Source organism: Artemia sp. Qi Xiang Cuo, unplaced genomic scaffold (genome assembly GCF_049724085.1).
Source record: "Artemia sp. Qi Xiang Cuo unplaced genomic scaffold, ASM4972408v1 HiC_scaffold_3386, whole genome shotgun sequence".
Classification (NCBI taxonomy): Eukaryota; Metazoa; Arthropoda; class Branchiopoda; order Anostraca; family Artemiidae; genus Artemia; species Artemia sp. Qi Xiang Cuo.
Genome location: NW_028300811.1, coordinates 72,009 through 92,175, shown reverse-complemented (window position 1 = coordinate 92,175; position 20,167 = coordinate 72,009). Strand labels below are relative to the sequence as shown.

The window sequence follows — 20,167 nt, the reverse complement described above, 5'->3', positions numbered from 1 at the left end:
GTCGCACTATCTTGTTAGTCTTCTTGACACCATTCTTAAAAACCTGGGAAACCCTGATACTTGGTTTAATCTCTTATTAATTGATCTCCAGAAAGCGTTCGATCTAATTGACCAGAATCTCCTTGTAAATAAACTGCTGACGGACTTTCAAGTGAGTCCCTTTCTAGTTAAAATTGTTGCCACCTTTTTAACAAATCGTTCTCAAGTGCTTAAATGTATAATTGCTTATTCCGTCTCCATTCCTATCTTTTGCGGGGTCCCTCATGAAACCCTGACGGGTTCAATTTTATTCCCTATACTGATTACGAGCATAATGACTTACCACATAGAGTAATAGAAGCGTGTGGATGATCTGTCTGCACTTAAAGTTTGCCGACGAAGTATTAAAAGTTCAATTATGACATTACTTGACGATGTCACCCAGGAGTCTTCTTTGTCGAAGATGAAAGTTAATGCTAATATATCGTCAGTTATGACGGTTAATTTTTTTAAAATCACCCCCTTCTTTCACAAACCCCATTCCTCCCAAAATCTTTGTCACATGCATTAAACTACTTGGGCTGACAATAACTGCTGACTTGAACTGGGATGCCCATGTTCAAAATATCCTAAAACAAGCTTTCCCTTCGGTTTCCCTTCTAAAACATTTGTTAAAATGTTCTTGCACCCCTAAGGATCTTCTCCAACTTTATTGTTCTTTTATTCCGCCTATAATGGAGTTTGCTTGTCCAATGTGGCATTTTGGTCTTTCTTCAGAGCATATTTATAAGATTGAAAATGTCCCAAAACGAGCACTTAGAATCATAAATGGTGAAGGGAAGGTTCCATATCATTATCTTCTAGGTAAGTTCAAGCTCACCACGTTGGCCGAGAGAAGGAGCCTCCTATTCCTTCATTTCGGTACCAAGACCCAGTCTGTTCCTCGATTACGTTCCATCATCCCCGAACCTTATCTTCCTGCCAGCAACAGACCGTCCCGTATAAAATCCCAAAATGTCCCCAAAACTGACTCCCATCCCTGCTAAACATGAAAGATATCGGAAGAGTTTTGTTCCGAGTTTTGATGATTTATGCAATAGCCAGGAAAATTAGTCTTTAATTTTTATTGTTATCTATATATTTTTTTTTCTTTTTGACTTTTTAACTAAATTTTTGACTCAGCATATTTTTTTTATGTATTCTCATTAATTTTATTGTTCTCTATTTTGTTTTTATTTTTGACTTTTTAATTAAGTGTTGACCTTTTTTATACATTTTTTTTACAATGAATTATGTTTGACGTGAACGTTGCTTTCTTTTGATGATATACATATATATATATATATATATATATATATATATATATATATATATATATATATATATATATATATATATATATATATATATATATATATATATATATATATATATATATATATATATATATATATATATATATGTATATATATATATATACACATATATGTATATATATATATATATATATATATATATATAATATATATATATATATATATATATATATATATATATATATATATATATATATATATATATATATATATACATACATATATTTTGACGTAAAATTCAAATTTGGCAAACATGCTGTGAAAGAAATTTTTAAAAATTCTATTCCATTCCATTCCACATAGAACAAGATAAAATTCCTACACAATAGAAACAGTACTTGTACTTAAAGTTCCTTTTATCAGTAGTTATTTCTTCTGTTAACTAACCACTGTTCTCTTTCTTTAAAGGACTAAAAAAGGGGTTTAATTACATATTCAGTACATTTAATCTGCATTTAAATACTCTGTATTGCAATTGAACTACTGTGCTGTAAAACTTGACTAAAAGTTGACTAAAAAAAGACATTAATTAAAACTGATAATTTTTTAATAACTTTGACATAAATATAACGGGCAGAACTCTGTTCGTTCAGCGTCACTAGTCACCTTTTTTATCCTTATGTACTTATGTTTTGTATTTACTTAGGGATGGTCAGGTTTTACCCACTAATCTGTTTAATATTGATACACACAAGATTATTTTTCCATTTTTTGTAAAAACAAGGCACAGCGTTCCTCTTCTGCGCTCAAGAGTTTCCCGCTTGGCCTTTTTTAGAAGGAGTGAATATGGTACCATAGCTTCTTTAAAAATTATTCTTAGGGCCCTTTTTTGAATAGATTTAATTTTTTCTGATTCATCACGGTAGATGCCAGAATTCCAAACTGCTCAAGCATATTCAAGATGCGGGCGGACAAAGGAAGTATAGATCCTTAAAGAATGGGATGGGGGGACGTTAAATTTATTCAAGAGCTTAAGGAGAGACATGGACGCATTAGCTCTATGGAAAATATTTTTCACGTGGATATCCCACTTTAAATGTTAGGAAATTGTAACCCCAAGTAATTTAAAGGAAGACACGGAAATATCTGGGGGGATAGGGTTGAGGAAAAGGGGCGAGGTTTTACGGAAACAAATTGGCATTATCATAGATTTAGAGGGGTTTACTCTCATGTCTAACTCCGCAACGTCATCGCCGTATTACTGAGAATGCTCATAGGGTTACTTACTAAGTTTCGGTATTAGGTTTCAACAACCGTAAGGTCATCCACAAATTTCAATCTGTTGGGAAATTCCTTAGCGATGCTATTTATACAGACAGACAAAGGAGGTGGACCTTGGGGTACTCCATTGTGTACAGGGAGGTGGCTGGAATATTGACTCTGATATTTGACTACCTGTGATCTATCTGATAAAAAAAGTGGCAACCAATTTAACCAGGAAAGAATCAATGGTGAAATCAGTTACAAGTTTCTCAACTAAAATTTTGTGGTTAACAAGATCAAATGCTTTTTGAAGGTCAATGTAAATTAAATTTAGCCAGCAATTAGGTTTTTCGAGAAAAATTCCCAATTGAGTCAATGAGAAAAACAAGCTAATGGGAAGTAGAGGTGGATTTGATGTTCCCGAATTGTCTCAGGTCAGTAAGAGGTTGGATTTTCCCCTTTAGCCAATCTGCGAGGAATCCTACATATAGTTTAGAGAAAATAGGAGTGAGTGAAAAAGGATGAACACCTTCAAAACCAGGCTTTCCGTCTTTCTTTTTCAAGGGGGTTATGAAACCCTGTTTCCAAATTTGTGGATATTGGCCAGACTCAGTAATCATAGGCAGCGCAATAGCACTGCCTAAGTAAAGAACAAGGTTGGCACAATTTATTATTTTCTTCTTTTTTTTTCTTAGTCTTAGAGCAGGGCACTTCGTATCGAAGGAGGTGTCGTAGACACTTCGAAAAGGGCTCCTTTTATAAGAAATTGGAGTGGCTAGAGCCCTTTTTAATAGTCAAAAGTGATTGGAGGCCAAATAGCTCCCCCCACGCCCATCATTCCCCATAACACATCCAATCGAAATTTTGAGAAAGCCATTTTATTCAGCGTAGTTGATTTCCAGAGAGATAATATGTTTTTGAGGAGGTCACTCCCCAACATCCCTAAGGGTAAGGGTTTTAAGTTATACCTTGGGGGCATATAAGAACGATGTTGGCACAATGTGTTATTTATTATTTTTTTTCCTTTAGACCAGGGCACTTTTTATCAAAGAAGTTGTCGTAGAAATTTCTAAAAGGGCTCATTCAATTGGAAATTATAGTGGCTTGTGCCCTTTTTAATAGTCGAAAGTGTTTGAAAGGCAACTAACACCCCTTCCACGCCCACCATTTCTCGAAACACATCCAATCAAATTTTAAGATAGCCATTTTGTTCAGCATAGTTGATTTCCAGATAGAAATTATGTTTTTGAGGAGGACTCTCCCCCACAGCCCTCAGGGCAAGGGTTGTAAGTTATGCCCTGGGGGTATATAAGGTTTTTATAGAAAGCGTTGTCGTAGAAACTTCAAAAAGGGCTCATTCGATTGAAAATTCAAAGGGCTAGTGCCTTTTTTAATAGGCGAAAGTGATTGGAGGGCAACTAACCCCCCTCTCACGTCCACCTTTTCCTCAAACACATGCAATCAAAATTTTAAGATAGCCATTTTGTTGAACGTAGTTGAAAGTTCTGGAAATTAGGTCTTTTAGTATGACAACCCTCCCCCCTCCAACAGCCCTCCGGGCAAGGGTTGCAAGTTATGCCGTGGGGGCATATAAGGTTTTTATAGAACGCGTTGTCGTAGAAACTTCAAAAAGTGCTCATTTGATTGGAAATTGAAATGGCTGGTAGCCATTTTAATAGTCGAAAGTGATTGGAAGGCAACTAACACCCCTTCCATGCCCACCATTTCCCCAAAAACATCCAATCACAATTTCAAAATAGCCACTTTGTTCCACGCAGTTTAAAGTTCAGGAAATTATACCTTTGATTAGAACACTCCCCCACAGTCTTAAGGGCAAAGGTTATAAGTCATGCCCTGGGGGCATATAAGTTTTTATTTAAATCTTTGTTGTAGAAACTTGAAAGGGCTCATTTGATTGGAAATTCAAAGGGCTAGAGCGCTTTTTAAGTCTCAAAAGTGATTTGAGGGCAACTAACCTCCCTCTCACGCCCACCTTTTCCCCAAACACATCCACTCAAATTTTTGGATAGCCATTTTATTCAACATAGTTGAGTTTTGGAAATTAGGTCTTTAAGGATGACAACCCCTCCATCCCCTAAGCCCTTTGGGCAAGGGTCGTAAGTTATGCCGTGGAGGCATTTAAGGTTGTTTTTTTTTTTATAGAAAACGATGTTGTAAGAACTTCAAAAAGGGCTTATTCAATTGGAAACTGAAAGGGCTAGTGTCCTTTTAATAGTCAAAAGTGATTGAAGGGCAACTAACCCCCCTCTCACACCGAACATTTTCCCATACAAGTCCAATCAAAATGATGATATATCCATTTTGTTCAACGTAGTCGAAAGCTCCGGAAATTAGGTCTTTTAGGATGAAAACCCAAAAGAGCCTTAAGCGCAAAGGGTTGTAAGTTATGCCCTGGGGTCATATAAGGTTTATATAAATTGTTTTTGTAGAAACTTCAAAAAGGGCTCATTTGATTGGAATGAGAAATTGCGCTTTTTAATAGTCGAAAGTGAGTGGAGAGTAATTAACCCCCCTCTCACGCCCACCATTTCCCCAAACACATTCAATCAAAGTTTAGAGATAGCCATTTTGTTCAACGTGGTTGAAAGTTCTAGAAATTATTTATTAAAGTATGACAAACTCCCCAGAGCCCCCAGGGCAAAGTTTGTAAGTTACGTCCTGGGTGCAAATAAGGTTCTTATAAATAGAGTTGTCGTAAAAACTTCGAAAGGTGCTCATTCAATTAAAAATTGAGAGGGCTAGTGCCTTTTTTTAGCCATTTTGTTCAACGTTGCAGAAAGTTCTGGAATTTGGGTATTTTATGATGACAACTCCCCCCCCCCAGCCCTCAGGGCAAAGGTTGTAAGTTATACCCAGGGGGCATATAAGGTTTTTATTGAAAGCATTGTCGTAGAAACGTCAAAAGGGCTCATTCGATTGGAAATTGAAAGGGCTAGTGCCTTTTTTAATAGTTGAAAGTGACTGGAGAGCGACTAACGTCCTTTTCACGCCCACCATTTTCCCAGACACATCCAATCAATATTTTGAGATAGGCAAATTGTTTAATGTAGTTGTAAGTACCGGAAGTTAGGTCTTAGAGGATGACAACCACCCTTACAGCCCTTAGGGTAAGGGTTGTAATTTATGCCCTGGGGGCATATAAGGTGTTTATAGAAAGCATTGTTGTAGAAACTCAAAAAAGGGCTCATTCGATTGGAAATCGAAAGCCCTAGTGTTCTTTTTAATAGTTGAAAGTGATTGGAAGGCTTGACATTTTTATAGTATTAATTAAAAAAACTTATTCCCCCAATAAGTTTTTTAAAAAAGTAAAGAACTTCATTAAACAAAAATGAACAAAAATAGAATCAAATTATTTACCAAGCATACAACTACCACAAATCAGTATCAATAAATAATTGAAACCCATAACAAGGTATTCCCCCTAAGACCTATCGTAGCATGTACTAAAGCCCCCTCTTCCAATATTGGAAAATGGCTTTGCACAGCTTTCAAACCTTTACTGTATTCACAAAATTCCTACATCAGTAATTCGGCAGATTTGGTTAAAAAACTTAATAACACAAGTATTTCAGAAAACACAATAATTAGTAGTTTTGATATTGTTTCCATGTACACGAATATAGATGTGGCTACTTCTGAGCAATTATTAAAAACCAAAATAGAAGAAAATTATCACTTAATCGAAGACTCAGCGACAGGGATTGATGGTGAAGTTTTATTTAATCTTGTTAAAATCTGTAATAAGTTTTCAATGTATTTTCAGTTTCGTGATTCTTTTTATCAACAAATAAATGGGTTACCAATGGGAGCAGCTCTATCCGGCCTACTGGCTAATATTTATCTCGAGAACCTTGAAAATTGGGTATTAAATTCTTATTTTTTAAAACATGTCTATTGTGGCCGTTACATGGATGACGTAATTTCACTTTGGAATTATGGGGAAACTGAACTTCAGGGTTTCCTAGATCATCTTAATACTTATGATAGAAATTTGCAGTTTACCCTAGAAATGGAATTTGAAAATAAACTACCATTTTTAGATGTGCTAATTATCCGTAATGCTAATAATTTTGACTTCACTATCTATAGAAAACCAACACAAAACAATAGATATCTTAATTTTAATTCTAATCACCCCCCACAAGTTAAAAGAGCAGTTGTAACTTCTCTCATTTACCCTGCCCTGAACATTTGCTCCGATTCATACATAAAAGCAGAAATAAATTTTATCAGAGATATTCTTTTTGGCAACGGATACCCCATTCCTTTTGTCAATAATACGATTAACCATAGACTAAAAAGACATTTTCGTAAAATCAACGATATTTCACAATGTGAGGCTCCGGAAAAACCCTCTAATATAATCTATCTTCCGTACATCCCAAGAATCACAACAAAAATAAAAATATTTGCACAAAAAAACAATCTGTATTTAGTTTTCATCAATAATTTTAAAATCACAAATTTCTTAAACTCCGGTAAAGATAAAACCCCAGTTACTCGCCAAAGAGGGGTTTATCAAATACCATGCGATTGTGGCAATTACTACATTGGCAGAACTCATCAGAATCTAGAAAAGCGGATACACCAGCATAAAAAAGACATAGACAAAGCGTTAATTGCTAATAATTCTAATAACTCCCTTTGATTCTGCTTTAGCTAGCCATATATTTGATAATCCCAGCCACACAATACTTTTTGAAAAATCTTCCGGGAATCAATCGAAATTAGGCTCAAAATAAATAAAAATATTTCCTTAAATAGGGACTTAGGAGAATATTCACTGAATTCTTTATACTCAAATTTAATTAAAAATGATCTAACAAAATATTTTATTAAACCAATTGACAATAGTATTGAACCCGTTACAAAAAGGCCTTTAAGACTAGCTGCTAAAAAAGCAAGATTCGCTTTGAAAACTTGTAGTTAATAATTTCATTTTATTTCGTTTGAATGAGTTCATCCTCTCTCATCATTTTATTTATCAGTCCTGGTTGAACTTTGTTGAAGTAAGGATACTGGGGCTGCTTTAAAGGTTTTTTAAAATCATTTTTTAAAAGCATTTTTAGTTTTAAACTTCGTATTTTAATGTAAGTTTGTTTTTATATATATTTTTTTTTTAATGTTGTGCTGAAGACGGCCCTTGGACATAGGGCCGAAATATTCACCGATTTAAATTGCACTGTCTTGGAAGAAAACAAATTTCCTTATTGTTTTTAAGTTGTGTTTGTTTGAACCCAAACAAACAGAAATTAAAATAAGTCAAACTCAAAACGAGCAGAAATTAATATGAGTAGGGTTCTAAACTCCCTGCGTTCTAAAAGCTAGAATATAATTTGTATTTACTGATAAAAATTCAAATGAACAAACTGAAAAAAATGTTTATGGTCAGTTACATGAACAAAAATTGATTCAAATAATTTATCAGGAACGCAAATTTCGCAAATTATTATTGATACTTGAATGAAACCCAAAACCGACAGAAATTAGGATATATCCAAATCAAGACGATACGAAACTATTAGTAGTATGGTTTCTTCAAAGTCGTATGCTTTCTAGAATCTTAGATTTAATTAGTCTTTTACTAAAAAAAATTTTTTTTTTATAATTTGTACTTTATATATATATATATATATATATATATATATATATATATATATATATATATATATATATATATATATATACATATATATACATATATATATATATATATATATATATATATATATATATATATATATATATATATATATATATATATATATATATATATATATATATATATATATATATATATATATATATATATATACATATATATATATATATATATATATATATATATATATATATATATATATATATATATATATATATATATATATATATATATATATATATATATATAGGCGCAAGACAATAAATATTTACGCAAAGTCTAGAGAAATAAATAACATCATAGTGCGTAACGCTCTTTTGATCTTATTTGGTCTTTTGATCTTGATCTTATTATTGTTTTAAAAAATAAAGTTGTGAGACAGAGTCAAACTTTACCGTAAAGAGCGAAGCGTTGAGGAGGGGACAGCCCCTTTCATATACGGAATAATTTCTGTTCGTTTTAAGTTTTAATGTCGCTCCTTACTTTCAGTTTAAAAAACTTGTTTTTTTTTATTTAATTTCTGATCGTTTTTTAGTTAATGCAGCTTTTATTTTGGCTCACCGTCATTGAATAAGTAAACAAAATTTGTATAAAAATTTTACTCTTCTTTTGCTAAATGGCTGTCTTTGCAAATTAACTTACGTAACTAACTTCTATATTCGTATATTTTTCTTCTGGCAAAAAATACAAAGTTGCAGATTTTTGCAGATATTAGCTTGAAACCTATGTAGTAGGGTTTTCTGATACGCTGAATCTGTCGGTGTGATTTTCATTAAAATTCTTTCACTTGTAGAGGATGTTTCCCCCCTTTTTAAAAAATCGAGTAAATTTTCTCAGGCCTGTAGCCTTTGATGAATAATACTAAACTTAATAAAATTTATATATTTAGAATCAGCATTATAAACACATTCTTTTGATACATTTATTGACATCAAAATTCCGTTTTTAAAAGTTTCGATTACTATTGAGCCGTATCGCTTGTTTTTTTATTGTTTTTTTTATTACGTCTATGTTATTACGTATATGAGGGGGTTCTCCCCTTAGTCAATACCACGCTCTTAACGTTATAATTTAAAAAAAATTTGATTCACAAACCCCTGAATCACAAAGGCCGTTTAATTAGAAGATAGAGCTCTTTTTAAAGAAATAAAAAAATTTGTCGATTAACGAGCGTGTTTTTGACTTGGGGGACAACCCCCTCACGTACTTTATAATTTCTGTTCGTTTTAAGTTCTAGTGTTCCTTCTTACTTTCAGTTGAAAAAACTTGTTTTTTTTATTTAATTTCTGATCGTTTTTTAAATAATGCTTGGAAATCTGGCGCCCCCGTCATTGACATGTCCCTTCCCCCAAAGAAACATCCTCCCCGGAGCTTCTCCAGAGTAACCCCCTCCTCTAGCCCCCCCCCCTCCAGAAAAAAATCCTTCCTGAAAATGTCTGTATACTTCCCAATAACCAAAAAATAATGCTGGCAAGTCCGGCGCCCCCTTCATGGCAATTCCCCTTCCCCCATGAAAACTTACTTCATGTACAGATCCTCCAACATAACCCCCGACCCACCCTTTCCTCCCTGATAGAACTGATAGAGGGAGAGGGAGGTTAGTTGCCCTCAAATCACTTTTGAGACTTAAAAAGCGCTCTAGCCCTTTGAATTTCCAATCAAATGAGCCCTTTCAAGTTTCTACAACAAAGATTTCAATAAAAACTTATATGCCCCCAGGGCATGACTTATAACCTTTGCCCTTAAGACTGTGGGGGAGTGTTCTAATCAAAGGTATAATTTCCTGAACATTAAACTGAGTGGTACAAAGTGGCTATTTTGAAATTGTGATTGGATGTTTTTGGGGAAATGGTGGGCATGGAAGGGGTGTTAGTTGCCTTCCAATCACTTTCGACTATTAAAATGGCTACCAGCCATTTCAATTTCCAATCAAATGAGCCCTTTTTGAAGTTTCTACGACAACGCGTTCTATAAAAACCATATATGCCCCCAAGGCATAACTTGCAACCCTTGCCCGGAGGGCTGTTGGAGGGGGGAGGGTTGTCATACTAAAAGACCTAATTTCCAGAACTTTCAACTACGTTCAACAAAATGGCTATCTTAAAATTTTGATTGCATGTGTTTGAGGAAAAGGTGGACGTGAGAAGGGGGTTAGTTGCCCTCCAATCACTTTCGCCTATTAAAAAAGGCACTAGCCCTTTGAATTTCCAATCGAATGAGCCTTTTTTGAAGTTTCTACGAAAGCGCTTTCTATAAAAACCTTATATACCCCCAGGGCATAACTTACAACCCTTGCCCTGAGGGCTGTGGGGGAGAGTCCTCCTCAAAAACATAATTTTTATCTGGAAATCAACTATGCTGAACAAAATGGCTATCTTAAAATTTGATTGGATGTGTTTCGAGAAATGGTGGGCGTGGAAGGGGTGTTAGTTGCCTTTCAAACACTTTCGACTATTAAAAAGGGCACAAGCCACTATAATTTCCAATTGAATGAGCCCTTTTAGAAATTTCTACGACAACTTCTTTGATAAAAAGTGCCCTGGTCTAAAGGAAAAAAATAATAAATAACACATTGTGCCAACATCGTTCTTATATGCCCCCAAGGTATAACTTAAAACCCTTACCCTTAGGGATGTTGGGGAGTGACCTCCTCAAAAACATATTATCTCTCTGGAAATCAACTACGCTGAATAAAATGGCTTTCTCAAAATTTCGATTGGATGTGTTATGGGGAATGATGGGCGTGGGGGGAGCTATTTGGCCTCCAATCACTTTTGACTATTAAAAAGGGCTCTAGCCACTCCAATTTCTTATAAAAGGAGCCCTTTTCGAAGTGTCTACGACAACTCCTTCGATACGAAGTGCCCTGCTCTAAGACCAAGAAAAGAAAAAAATAATAAATTGTGCCAACATTGTTCTTTACTTAGGCAGTGCTATTGCGCTGCCTATGATTACTGAGTCTGGCCAATATCCACAAATTTGGAAACAGGGTTTCATAACCCCCTTGAAAAAGAAAGACGGAAAGCCTGGTTTTGAAGGTGTTCATCCTTTTTCACTCACTCCTATTTTCTCTAAACTATATGTAGGATTCCTCGCAGATTGGCTAAAGGGGAAAATCCAACCTCTTACTGACCTGAGACAATTCGGGAACATCAAATCCACCTCTACTTCCCATTAGCTTGTTTTTCTCATTGACTCAATTGGGAATTTTTCTCGAAAAACCTAATTGCTGGCTAAATTTAATTTACATTGACCTTCAAAAAGCATTTGATCTTGTTAACCACAAAATTTTAGTTGAGAAACTTGTAACTGATTGCACCATTGATTCTTTCCTGGTTAAATTGGTTGCCACTTTTTTTATCAGATAGATCACAGGTAGTCAAATATCAGAGTCAATATTCCAGCCCCCTCCCTGTACACAATGGAGTACCCCAAGGTACTCTCCTAGGTCTTCCTCCTTTTTTTCTGTCTGTATAAATAGCATCGCTAAGGAATTTCCCGACAGATTGAAATTTGTGGATGACCTAACGGTTGTTGAAACCTAATACCGAAACTTAGTAAGTAACCCTATGAGCATTCTCAGTGATACGGCGATGACGCTGCGGAGTTAGACATGAGAGTAAACCCCTGTAAATCTATGATAATGCTAATTTGCTTCCGTAAAACCTCGCCCCTTTTCCTCAACCCTATCCCCCCAGATATTTCTGTGTCTTCCGTTAAATTACTTGGGGTTACAATTTCCTAACATTTAAAGTGGGATATCCACGTGAAAAATATTTTCCATAGAGCTAATGCGTCCATGTCTCTCCTTAAGCTCTTGAATAAATTTAACGTCCCCCCATCCCATTCTTTAAGGATCTATACTTCCTTTGTCCGCCCGCATCTTGAATATGCTCGAGCAGTTTGGAATTCTGGCATCTACCGTGATGAATCAGAAAAAATTAAATCTATTCAAAAAAGAGCCCTAAGAATAATTTTTAAAGAAGCTATGGTACCATATTCACTCCTTCTAAAAAAGACCAAGCTGGAAACTTTTGAGAGCAGGAGAGGAACGCTGTGCCTTGTTTTTACAAAAAATGCAATAATACTCTTGTGTGTATCGATATTAAACAGATTAGTGGGTAAAACCTGACCATCCCTAAGTAAATACAAAACATAAGTACATAAGGATAAAAAAGGTGACTAGTGACGCTGAACGAACAGAGTTCTGCCCGTTATATTTATGTCAAAGTTATTAAAAAATTATCAGTTTTAATTAATGTCTTTTTTTAGTCAACTTTTAGTCAAGTTTTACAGCACAGTAGTTCAATTGCAATACAGAGTATTTAAATGCAGATTAAATGTACTGAATATGTAATTAAACCCCTTTTTTAGTCCTTTAAAGAAAGAGAACAGTGGTTAGTTAACAGAAGAAATAACTACTGATCAAAGGAACTTTAAGTACAAGTACTGTTTCTATTGTGTAGGAATTTTATCTTGTACTATGTGGAATGGAATGGAATAGAATTTTTTAAAATTTCTTTCACAACATGTTTGCCAAATTTGAATTTTACGTCAAAATATATGTATGTATATATATATATATATATATATATATATATATATATATATATATATATATATATATATATATATATATATATATATATATATATATATATATATATATATATACTTACAACCCTTGCCCTGAGGGCTGGGGGGGGGGGGGGAGTGGTCATCCTCAAAGACCAAATTTCCAGAAATTTATGCAACGTTGAACAAAATGGCTAAAAAAAGGCACTAGCCCTCTCAATTTTTAATTGAATGAGCACATTTCGAAGTTTTTACGACAACTCTATTTATAAAAACCTTATATGCCCCCAGGGCATAACTTACAACCTTTGCCCTGGGGGCTCTGGGGAGTTTGTCATCCTTTAATAAATAATTTCTAGAACTTTCAACCACGTTGAACAAACTGGCTATCTCTAAACTTTGATTGAATGTGTTTGGGGAAATGGTGGGCGTGAGAGGGGGGTTAATTACTCTCCACTCACTTTCGACTATTAAAAAGCGCAATTTCTCATTCCAATCAAATGAGCCCTTTTTGAAGTTTCTACAACAACATTTTATATAAACCTTATATGACCCCAGAGCATAACTTACAACCCTTTGCGCTTAAGGCTCTTTTGGGTTTTCATCCTAAAAGACCTAATTTCCGGAGCTTTCGACTACGTTGAACAAAATGGATATATCATCATTTTGATTGGACTTGTATGGGAAAATGTTCGGTGTGAGAGGGGGGTTAGTTGCCCTTCAATCACTTTTGACTATTAAAAGGACACTAGCCCTTTCAGTTTCCAATTGAATAAGCCCTTTTTGAAGTTCTTACAGTCCTTAAATAGTGACTTAGGAGAATATTCACTGATTTCTTTATACTCAAATTTAATTAAAAATGATATAGCAAAATATTTTATTGAACCAATTGACAATAGTATTGAACCCGTTACAAAAAGGCCTTTAAGACTAGCTGCTAAAAAAGCAAGATTCGCTTTGAAAACTTGCAGTTAATAATTTCATTTTATTTCGTTTGAATGAGTTCATCCTCTCTCATCATTTTATTTATTAGTCCTGGTTGAATTTCGTTGAAGTAAGGATACTGGGGCTGTTTTAAAGGTTTTTTAAAAGCATTTTTTAAAAGCATTTTTAGTTTTAAACTTCGTATTTTAATGTAAGTTTGTTTATATATATATTTTTTCTTTAATGTTGTGCTGAAGACGGCCCTTGGACATAGGGCCGAAATATTCACCGATTTAAATTGCACTGTCTTGGAAGAAAACAAATTTCCTTATTGTTTTTAAGTTGTGTTTGTTTGAACCCAAACAAACAGAAATTAAAATAAGTCAAACTCAAAACGAGCAGAAATTAATATGAGTAGGGTTCTAAACTCCCTGCGTTCTAAAAGCTAGAATATAATTTGTATTTACTGATAAAAATTCAAATGAACAAACTGAAAAAAATGTGTACGGTCAGTTTAATGAACAAAATAGAATCAAATAATTTACCAAGAATACAACTATCACAAATTAGTATCAATACATAAATAAAACTCAAACAGACAGAAATTAAAATAAATCAAACTCAAGACGAGCAGAAATTAATCTGAGTAGGGTTCTAAACCCTACACTTTCTAAAAGCCAGAATATAATGTGTATTTTATTAAAAAAAATTTTTTTTTTATAATTTGTACTTTATATATATATATATATATATATATATATATATATATATATATATATATATATATATATATATATATATACATATATATACATATATATATATATATATATATATATATATATATATATATATATATATATATATATATATATATATATATATATATATATATATATATATATATATCATATACATATATACATATATATATATATATATATATATATATATATATAATATATATATATATATATATATATATATATATATGGCGCAAGACAATAAATATTTACGCAAAGTCTAGAGAAATAAATAACATCATAGTGCGTAACGCTCTTTTGATCTTATTTGGTCTTTTGATCTTGATCTTATTATTGTTTTAAAAAATAAAGTCGTGAGACAGAGTCAAACTTTACCGTAAAGAGCGAGGCGTTGAGGAGGGAACCGCCCCTTTCATATACGGAATAATTTCTGTTCGTTTTAAGCTATAATGTCGCTCCTTACTTTCAGTTTAAAAGACTTGTTTTTTTTTATTTAATTTCTGATCTTTTTTTAGTTAATGCAGCTTTTATTTTGGCTCAACGTCATTGAATAAGTAAACAAAATTTGCATACAAATTTTACTTTTCTTTTGCTAAATGGATGTCTTTGCAAATTAACTTACGTAACTAACTTCTATATTCGTATATTTTTCTTCTGGCAAAAAATACAAAGTTGCAGATTTTTGCAGATATGAGCTTGAAACCTATGTAATAGGGTTTTCTAATACGCCGAATCTGACGGTGTGATTTTCATTAAAATTCTTTCACTTGTAGGGTATGTTTCCCCCCTCTTTAAAAAATCGAGTAAAACTTCTCAGGCCTGTAGCCTTTGATGAGTAATACTAAACTTAATAAAATTTATATATTTAGAATGAGCATTATAAACACATTCTTTTGATACATTTATTGACATCAAAATTCCGTTTTTAAAAGTTTCGATTACTATTGAGCCGTATCGCTTGTTTTTTTATTGTTATTTTTATTACGTCTATGTTATTACGTATATGAGGGGGTTGTCCCCGTAGTCAATACCACGCTCTTAACGTTATAAGTTAAAAAAAATTTTATTCACAAACCCCTGAATCACAAAGGCCGTTTAATTAGAATAGATAGCTCTTTTGAAAGCACTAAAAAAAATTGTAGCTTAAAGAGCGAGGTATTGACTTGGGGGAGAACCCCCTCACGTACTTTATAATTTCTGTTCGTTTTAAGTTCTAGTGTTCCTTCTTACTTTCAGTTGAAAAAACTTGTTTTTTTTATTTAATTTCTGATCGTTTTTTAAATAATGCTTGGAAATCTGGCGCCCCCTTCATAGAAATGTCCCTTACCCCAAAGAAACATCCTCCACGGATATTCTCCAGAGTAACCCCCTCCTCTAGCCCCCCCCCTCCAGAAAAAAATCCTTCCTGAAAATGTCTGTATACTTCCCAATAACCAATAAATAATGCTGGCAAGTCCGGCGCCCCCTTCATGGCAATTTCCCTTCCCCCATGAAAACTTACTTCATGTACAGATCCTCCAACATAACCCCCGACCCACCCTTTCCTCCCACTACCAGAAAAAAAACCTCCTGAAAACTTATGTATACTTCCCAATAACCAATACTATATGTTATCATTGGGTAAAGTTAATTGTAGTAGTACTGAAAGTCTCAACTTAATACCCCCAATCGTTCTAGAATATTGCAGAGGTGTCTTATTAGCAAGCATACTCACAGTGCCTTTTGAATAAGTTTTAAAGCATAATGGGTCAATTACATAATCGTGGGGGATTGGAATACCCAATATGCCTTGAAACATTGTTTCAAGCTGTTCTACTATCTTAAACAAAATGGCTGTCTCAAAATATTGACTTTTTGTGTTTGGAAAATGAATGGGCTTGGCAGGAGGGCAGTTTGGCCTCCAATCTATTTTTACTCTTAAGACGGGAAAGGGGGTACTAGAACTTTTAATTTTGAATCGAATTAGCTTCTTTAATGTTTGGATGGTATTTCTAGCAATTATAGACTAAGACTACCAATGACATTGTTTGTATATGTCATTTTAAAAACCTACATAAATACAGGTTTTTTCGTTTAACTGAAAGCTCCTCCTAAACATTCCTTAAAAGTTCCACCTTAATACCCTTAGCGTCATGAGTTACCATAACTGTACTCAGTACAGTGTACTGATAGTATTAAGAGCATAGACATAGTGCCTTCTGGATAGCTCAAAACCCACCAAAACTTGACATTAAAGGTCTAACTCAGTAAAGTCAGCCGTATTTGAGACATTTCTTTGTCATCTTTTTGAAAATCCATATCCTCATATTTTGTTTAGATTAAGTTCTACCTTCGACTAAATAATTTTTTTGAAGTTTCACCCTAATACTTTTAGCTCGAGTAGTAGCGATAGTTGTAGTAGTAATAGCGATACTATGGGGATACCACCTTTGGTTTCTTCAAAATCCCCTCCAACACATGCCGAAAGCTTCAACTTAATACCATCAACCGTTTCTGAAGCATTTCTGATACGTCCTTTTGACAACCTGCGTGCGCATAGTGTGTTTCGATTCAGTTCCATACAGTTTCAGTATATTCCAAATTTTTCGTCATTATACCCTTAGTTTAATGGGAACAATAGTAGTAGTAGTAGTAGTAGTAGAATTAATAATAGTAGGCTTATTTTTAGTAGTAGTAGTAGTATTAGTACCAGAAGCAGCAGTATGGGTAAAAGTAGTAACATTAGGATGCATATATTTCCTTTTGGTTAGGTGCACATCCCCCACAACAAGCCCAGTTAGTTTCAACTTTAAACACCAAACTCTTCCTAATATATTGCTGTTACTCCCTTTTGAGAACCTGCATACAGATGACATATCGTGATTGAGTTCAACTTCACCTCTCAAAATTACTTTGAAATCTTACCTTCGCACCATTACGCATAGTTGCGATAGCAGTCAAGGTATTAGTATTAGCAGCATTTATAATGAAATTGAATATGAATTTTTTATCTCAATGCTCTTCGCCTTACAATTAGTTCCAATAGAAGTAATAGTAGTAGTAAACGTAGCAGTGATAGTAGTATTAGTATTGGCGTTCATTTATTGCCTTTTGGTCAGGTGATTTTCCAATTTAAACATTCTCTGAAAGTTCCAACTTGATACCCAAATCAATTCTTGAGATAAGTTTGTTTGACAATGTACTTGCACATAGTCTTTTTATTTAGTTCAAATTTCCCATCATTAGTTTGAAATGAATAGTGCATTAGTGGTAATGGTAGCGGCAGTAGTGGTGATAGTTGTAGCAGTAGTGGTAACATACAAATTTTTTCATTTTGATAGTCTTCCTTATGATTTCCTTAAAGTTCCAAATTAATATACTCAGTCATTCCTGAGTTAAGCCCTTTTGAAAATGTATATAGAGAACGTGTTCTGATTTAGTCCAACACTCTACTCAAGATTCTCTGAAAGGTTCACCTGAATGCCCTTTGTCTATTAGGAAAGTTAAGTTCAAAGTGCATACCTTTCTCAATAACATATACTATATGTAAACAATGAACGAATTGCCCTGAGAACTTTGGGAGGTTGACATCCCCATAGACATAATTACTGAACCCGTCAATAATGCTGAACAAAATAGCTCTCTTAAAACTTTGATCCGATGTGTTTAGGGAATGATAGGCTTTGGGGGCGATGGTTGCCCTCACTTCAAATTTGACTCTTAAAAAGGGAACTAAGACTTCCGACTTCCAACCAAACAAGCCCCATCCGATCCGAAGTTTATTGAGCCACCCTTTCCATAATAACCTTATAAGCCCGGGACAAAGCTTACAACCCTTGCCCCTGGGTTCAAGGGGGTAGGGCCGTGCCCAACCTGAAGACACTTTTATACGATATTTGGACTATTGTGAACAAAATGACTAGCTCACAATTCTGATCGGATGCGTTGGGAAAAAATGACGTCAGGGAGGGGGGCGGGCTAGTTGTCCTCAAGTATTTTGACTCTTAAAAGGGACCTAGAATTATACATTTACAATCAAAGAAAACTCCTCTAAAATTTACAAGACCAATCTTTCCATATGAACTTTATATGCCCCCGGGGCATAATAACAACCCTTACCCCTACATATGGCGGGATTGTGTCAACCCCATTGGGCTTTTTATGTGATCTTTGATCTATTTTTTGAGCAAATGGCTATCTCAAAATTTCTATCACATACATTTCGGAAAAATATGAGACGTTTCAAGGGGTATCTGCCCTTTGATCACTGGAACCTCTGAAGGAACTTCGGTGAGCCCTCTCAAAAATTTTATAATCCATAGTACTGATGTTGTGTGATTAGAAAGGGCTGCCAAGGACACAATTGATGCCCTGGACAGTAAAAAATACTCTATTTTAAGCTTCAATAACATGAAAATAAAAAGGCTAAATGTCACGACAAAAAAAATATCTAATTTCGGGAGCTAGCTTTTCAAGGAGAGGTTGTTAATATTCTGGTAATTCATCTTATTCTCACTTCAAATATGCTTTGCTTAGGAAACTGTTGCAAAAGTGCTCTATTTTACATTTGTGATATAATTATAGAGAATTTTTTTTTAAATCGGACTTCATATTCAGGAGGGCCTGATCCCAATAAAACAAATAACAAGTGGTGTGTGGCGTTACCCCTGAAATGAATAAATAATGTTTGACAAGAACACAATTGAACAACCATGATTTGAAACAAATTAGATTAACCAAAGGAACAAATTAAATTCACTCAAGCACTCAGTTACTTTTTCAATACCCCTATCCTTTTTTTACGTCTCAACGATTCTTGATATTTAGACTATTCTAAACAAATTTTGTGCCAACAAGTTTAGCTAGAGTGGTACTCCTTTAAATATGGTTATCCGTAAAAAATATATCTTAATTATTGTCTTTTAAAAGTGTTTGTTCTCTCGTTGTCTGCTTCTTAAAAAAAGAAATTTTTTTCGCATGCTAACCAATGGTCTGCATTGAGCAGGTATCTATCTCCTGGTTCGCTGCCTTCGGCAAGGAATGGAATGCGAGGATGGGGGTAAATCGTCCACCGCTTCCCGTGTTGTTCCCCGGGATTTCTCCTGGTACCCATTTAGAGCTGGATCGACTCTGACTCGGCTTACATAGTCACACCTTTGACCCCTGTTCTAAACCAAAACACCAAAGAAACCTAAATTTAACTGCGTGCTTCAATTTACTAATTCATTTGTTCGCATTTCAGTTCCTTTCTTCCGGGGAAGTTTCTATTGCTATTGAAACTGCAAATGAGATGAAGGATTCGGTATCATACACGGGAGAAGCTCTTATCATGGTTGCAGCAAGAGCTGCAACCTAGTAATGAGCGAAACACAGCCCATAATAACCAAAAGTTAAAAAGCGCGTTTAAAAAAACCAATCTTGTGAAAAAAAATTGCCATGTAGTATTGATTCAGGAATGGTTACTTTTATTTCAGTTTGTCTTAGTAGTAAAATTCTATTGAGAAAAGAAATTTATGGTGATTTCACGAACAAGCCTGAAAACCCTCTAAAATAGCGTCAGATCAAAATGAAAATTGTAAAATTGGAATCAGCTTGGTTAAAAACCTTGAAAAGGGTAATTATAGTCCCCCTCTATGAACAACAAGGAAAATCACTTTTTTGCATGGGTAGCACTGATCTGTCTC

At 34.2% G+C, this 20,167-nt stretch overlaps 1 protein-coding gene across 1 annotated transcript in view; it reads right to left on the bottom strand.

Moving 5' to 3' along the window:
* LOC148938336 (ubiquitin carboxyl-terminal hydrolase 2-like) overlaps nt 1-20,167 on the bottom strand; it is a 36,901-nt gene that overhangs the window by 8,125 nt on the left and 8,609 nt on the right. The window lies entirely within an intron of this gene.